Source organism: Gouania willdenowi, chromosome 13, assembly GCF_900634775.1.
Source record: "Gouania willdenowi chromosome 13, fGouWil2.1, whole genome shotgun sequence".
In the NCBI taxonomy this organism is placed as follows: Eukaryota; Metazoa; Chordata; class Actinopteri; order Blenniiformes; family Gobiesocidae; genus Gouania; species Gouania willdenowi.
In genome coordinates, this window is record NC_041056.1 from 25,227,454 (window position 1) to 25,233,453 (window position 6,000).

The following is a 6,000-nucleotide window of genomic DNA, read 5'->3' on the forward strand; positions in this document are numbered from 1 at the left end:
GAGCAATGAGGACAAAACAGATGATTTCAGCCATTTTGAATCTATTTTCACAAGGCTCATTTATCCAACTATGAATACCCAGATTTGCACACATCTTTAAATTTTGAGCTTGATTAAAAGGTCAAAAGATTTAAACATTTGATTTCTAGTTCTTTATGGATTTATTTTGTCTAGACTTTTAAATGTCAAATCATTTACATGAATATATAACAACACCTTTAATAGTTTTTTGTTATATATTGTGTCCAATGGGTGGCCAGAGCCTTTCTTACTCTGTGTACCGTATTAACCCATGATAGGCTGCTTGTCAAAGGCCCTTTCATGCTAAAATCAACCCTGTAACCTGCTAAATCCTAACACTGCAGGATTAAGTGTGAAACAGCCAACAAAGCACAAGTAGGGCAGCAAAGGGAGTTTTTGCATCTCAAATGCTGACCCCTTTCAGAATAAATCTACATTCTAGGATGCAGGGTTAGTCTTGTTTGAAAGCACCATAAAAACACGTCCAAATTAAGTCCATAATGAAGACAAAATGAGACTGACTGACTGAGAGTGACTGTCTAAAATGCATGCATGCAAAAATAAAATGAAGATCAAGCTGTGCCACAGCAGGTGATCCATAGCTGTTTTTCAGCATACAGGGATGTCGCATCAAAAAACCCAGCAAGAAAAAAGATGAGCATCTGCTATGGTTGTCACTACACAATTATTACTGCCTCGCACTTCAGGATTTACTGGCACTAATTATTCAGATTCAATTTTTTATGGTACAGTTACCATAAGTTAATGGTTTCAAAGTTGATAGAATTCCAAAAGTACTACTATCTGTTTTACTACTATAATTTATATGTTTTCAAGAAAAAAAAGAAAGAAAAAATAATAATAATATACCTACAACTGTAACTATAAGTCTTTTTTTTTAAAATACACAATGATGGATATCTTTTTTTTTAACATGAAGCACTTTCAGTTTTTTTAAATAAAGTTTCTTAAAATTTTAATTAAAAACAAAGAACTCGAGGCCTGAGCTTGGATGGACACAAATGCAATTCTTCTTCTCTATTTACCTTTTCTTAATGAAGCTGTATTTTAACAGGAAACATTAGTCAATATTGGTGATATCTGGGGCTTTCTGGGTTGAAGTAGGTTTTGTGCATCGTTGGTACTTAATGACAAACATGTTTTTGATATTGCATTTCCTCGGATCAGCTGCTTTTACCTTTGCTGGACCTCCAATTTCATTTTTTGGAGGTACATAAATTAAGGGCTGAAATTGATTTATTTTTGTTTCTTCTCCTCTAATCTTTTTGGGACAACTGTAAAGGCAATTTGTGCTATGATGTGTCCTTAAGAGATATGCTATAAAAGTGAAAATATCTAGATTAAAAATAGGAAACCATCTGTTGAAAATAGAACAGCCATTTATCAGGAAGATTGACAGGAAGCGGTGACATGAGGTGGCGGACGATATGGTGGGATAGGAACATTAGACAGAGGGGCTATCATGTGGTATATTTTCCCCTAGTTTTACACCTAGAATTATTAAATAGATGACCCAAGTATAAGTGAATGAATAATGTAATAATTATTTTTTTATTTACTTGCATAGAAAGACTATTATCATACAGTATATAATGTATCTAATATAGTCAAGTATTACACTATAGACATTTGACACAATTTAGGTAATATTTGTTTAGCATTACATCCTGTGCTACAAAGGTATTGTTTTTTTGTTTACATGCTCAGGATGTGAACATGTAAACAAAATCACAGTCGAGTTTGAGTCCCAATCGAAGGTATTTTCTTTCTTAAATTTTAATGACTTAAAAATGAAAAACAGTGCAAAACTTTTCCAAAGTTCAAGTCACATAATCATTGGTCGATCAATTCTCGTCATTGGTGGAGTCAAAAACAAACTTTCGAGCATAATTTTCTCCCTTCGACATTTGTTTGTGAGTAAATCCCAAACAGAGGATTTATGATAACTATTGGATGACGATACGTTTTCTAAAATGAGAAATGTGGTTAAAGGTACATCGCAGACTTTTTGACCTAAAGAGTTGACTCATATGAGTTATTTAAAATAGTTCCTCAGGCTAATATACAGCGCTTGACATCATCAATGCTCCGAGCGGGGCTTCCCTCTTGAAATACCGACCAGGTAAGTTTGGAGAGACAAACCGTCTTTGGCCAGGTTATGTGACCTGGAGAATGTATCACTTTATGGCAGTCACATGACCACAGGCTCAAATATACTCATTGGGCTAATAAGGCTTTTGCTACTATTTTTCCGCCTGTTCTACTCCTAGTCATGGCCGAGGCAAGCAAAACATTTAAAGCAGCTTCTGAGGAGGCTAAGAAGATGGGGCCTAGTCTTTTTAGCTGAGACCCGGTGGCCACCGACTAGCCTTCCGCCCGGTGCCGGACACAGCCTCACGCATGACCGTCCCCCATCTGCCCCGACCAGGGAGTAGGGGGGCGCGCAACCGACACGGCACGAGCCCAGCCACGCTTTGCACCCCAGCCCCACCGATCCTTATCCTGAAGTTACAGGTCAACTACTATCTGCATACACAATCATAAGACAAGGGAAGCTGGCCCGACTGACTGACTGCTGATTTTTGCGACAGTGCTGCGGCGATTGTGGCCACTAGGGGTGCTTGACGTGAAAGTTACAGGTCTAGCGCCCCTAGTGGTCAAAAGTTAGTGTGCCTTTAAGCAGCTTTAAACTGTCAATCCAAGTGAATTGTGCACAGAAACAAGGCCGCGCATCACAACAGTAAACAGGTAAATATGATTTTGGTTCTTACCTGACCCATAGACATATATCAGTGCAACTCGATGCGACCACGTTATGTTCCACGACGCGTTTGCAGAAAAGTAGAGGCGTGGCAGAGGCAGTGCGAGGAAGTGAAGCTGTTTAGGGCGGGACATCGAAACGTTTCACAGATATTCCAGACATCAGCCTTAAGGAATTCAGAATTATAAAAATAAACCCCTATTACTAGTTTTTGTTTAAATGAGCTATATTAAAACCTGTCACGGTGTAGTAGGCTCTGTTGACTGTTCTTATTATTTTTGTAAGCCTGGGATTCCCATTCACTCCACTGTCCTCCCACACACTTCACCTTTTCTTCATTCAGCAGCATCAGACCATTAGCTACAGCAGCTCGCCTGCACACAGCCTATATAAAGCCTGCCCTGCTGTTCTTGATCAGTTAGACCATTATCCTTATTTTTGCCAAACCAGCACCAGAAATGGATCATTTCAATTTTATCTTTTCTTTTAGATGCAAGCCCACGTGTGTCTCTCTTAGAAAACAAACAGTTTGATTTCACACTGAATCAAGAGAATAAACCTGTGGTTTATGCAATAGATCTTCTCTCCTTCCTGTATGTATCCACATTACTGACATGTCCCCTTATCCTGAACCCCCTCATTACCTCCACCAAGAAGGCAATGTTTTCACCAGCATTTGTCAGTCCGTTCTGAACAGATTTAAATGAAATATGGTGAGCTGATAGACAATGTCAAAATAAAGGAGTTTGATTTTGGAGATGGTCACCTGCTGCTGATTTTGCGCCTCTAAACTTGGTGGGGGTGTGCGCTCTTTCCCCCAACCTAGAATTCCAATCAATCATTGCTCTAATTTTTATAGTATATTGTCTCCTGGCTGAAGCACCGGGTCTGCGCGTTTGCCGCAGCGTCGATTGCCAGTGGCATCATTCATTTTGCTCAAAAAAACAAACTCCAAAAGTCACATTTGGAACTATTTTGACTTTAAACAAAGCAGAGACGTTAAAGAGGAGCTTCCACATCTAACCTCATAAAACACCTGCCATGTCGTCACACACATTTATATCTACTACCAGGTTAGTACGCCCTGTTCATGTTCTCATTGGCTAGTTAAAGGATGTCAAAGTATAAAGCACCTACAAAATGCATAAAAATATAGTTTTCACAGAGAATCAGTTCCTGTTTATTGCATTTTGTTCTCTATGGTTTATTATGTTGGAGAAGAAACATGATTGTCAAATGAAATGTTTAAAAAGACAGTGGATTTGTTATCCTAAGTTGATTATTTATATAGCTAAATGTGCAAAGGAAACCGGATAAGTATTTAATTTCAACCATATAACTTTTGTTTTTTATTGCTTATATGCTTTTGTACACGTACTCTTATCATGCACCGAACAACACTATAAGTAACGAATAAGTATTTATAACTTGTACAATTATATTGGCAACTTCTATCATAGTGGGGCCACAAAAATGGGTTTGTTTGCTCGGAGGGTCACATGATCAACATTCATGTCGGCAGTTAGAATACTGAGCGATCTGAGCATTAATACAGAAAAGAACAAAGAGTTTTTATCATCATTTTCTATAATGTATATTTTTCTGAGTAATTGTGTGTATTACTGTTGCTTTTTGCTCATTTTTGTAGTAGTTTTAAGTGTTTTTGGAGTATTTTCTGTTTTTCTCATCTTTTACTGTATTTTCCTGCATAGTTGTAATTCTTTGTATTTTTTTGTGCTATCTTGCTCTTGTTTTGTGTATTTTTCTGTCATTTTGGACATTTACTTTGGGGGCCACATAACATTAGACCAAGGACCGCATTTGGCCCCCGAGCAGCCAGTTGCTTATGTCTGCACTAGTACATGTTGTATTAATTAGGAAACGCTCCTACAATTATCTAATGGGTTTAAACCGGTTACTAATGTTAAATGTGTTAAGCGATGGAGTGCAGTTGGGGAATATGTCACAACAGAATTAACTAACTTTAAATTCAGAAAATGACAACACATTTTTATATTGTACTTAATATTTTGCAAATTTTAGGTACATATATATAGTAATTTTTCACAAACTACAACTTAAGTGGTGTAAATAAATGTTTTCAGCTTGAAGAAAATAGTGTATTTTGCCTTATTGTACTATTTAGAAATCAACGTTAAAACAGGCCAAAGCCATGTTTAAAAAAAGGCCACTTTTTTTTTTTCACCAGAACACATCATGTTACTAAAGTCTCACTGTTGTCATTTATTGAAACTTTGCAGCCCTGATAAATGATTTAATATCATAATGCATAACGAGGCTGGGGATTCAACACTATTTCCGCTCTCGTTTGATTACAATGGTGGGGTTTATTAATTTGGACAATGGAAACAGGTGTGAGCGCTGGTTTGTACAAGCAGCATGTGTTGGTTTTTACCAGTTCTCTCACACACATACACACTATTTACTCAGAGGAAACCAGTACTTTATACTAATGGCGCACTACGCTTATATAAAGCCTTTTTTTTTTTTAAATCTGAATAAATTACTTGTAGTTCGATATTGTATCTACTGTATCGTATTCCAGAGCAACAGACTAGTTTCAGTATGTGTTGTAATACAGTATAAAAGTCTGACCCGTTTCATCAGAGATGGAAGAACCTCTCCTTCACCAACTTCACCAAACTTTTCCTGGAGGCTGCAGACCCACACAGAGGCGGACATCCTCACCGACTGTCCTCGTCCATCCTCACGCTGAACACTGATCCGATGTGTGCGCATAACAAACAAACAAATCACGGAGGCGGAAACGCGGCGTTTGAGTGATGAGAGGCTGGGAACAGACCACTGAGCAGTGACCTATCAGTGTCCGACCACACCGCGCTAATGACCACCTTCTTTTAACCTCTTATTGGCTCCCAAGGACACTTATTATGTTCCACTGCCTCATCCAGACCGTTAATCTCTACTGCGTGCACGTGTACGGCTGGTGGCACGTGCTCAAACAAAATGTGGCCCGGGAAATATTCAACTATTATTTAACAAACTGTATACAATAATACAGTATATAAATATATTGAAATAAACCGCATATGTATTTTTTTGTATATATGTATATATATTGCAAATAAGAAATGTACCCATCAGACAAATACTTAATGCTTCAGAAACAAATACAGCATGTATTACACACAAATAATCATTTAATTACAAAAAAT

At 37.7% G+C, this 6,000-nt stretch overlaps 1 protein-coding gene across 1 annotated transcript in view; it reads right to left on the minus strand.

Moving 5' to 3' along the window:
• Window positions 1-5,546, minus strand: part of gramd1bb (GRAM domain containing 1Bb) — a 122,323-nt gene extending 116,777 nt beyond the window's left edge. The window contains exon 1 of the mRNA XM_028463991.1: window positions 5,420-5,546. The gene's annotated coding sequence lies outside the window, so the exon portion shown is untranslated. The remainder of the gene's footprint in view (window positions 1-5,419) is intronic.
• Between the last annotated feature and the right edge of the window lie 454 nt (window positions 5,547-6,000).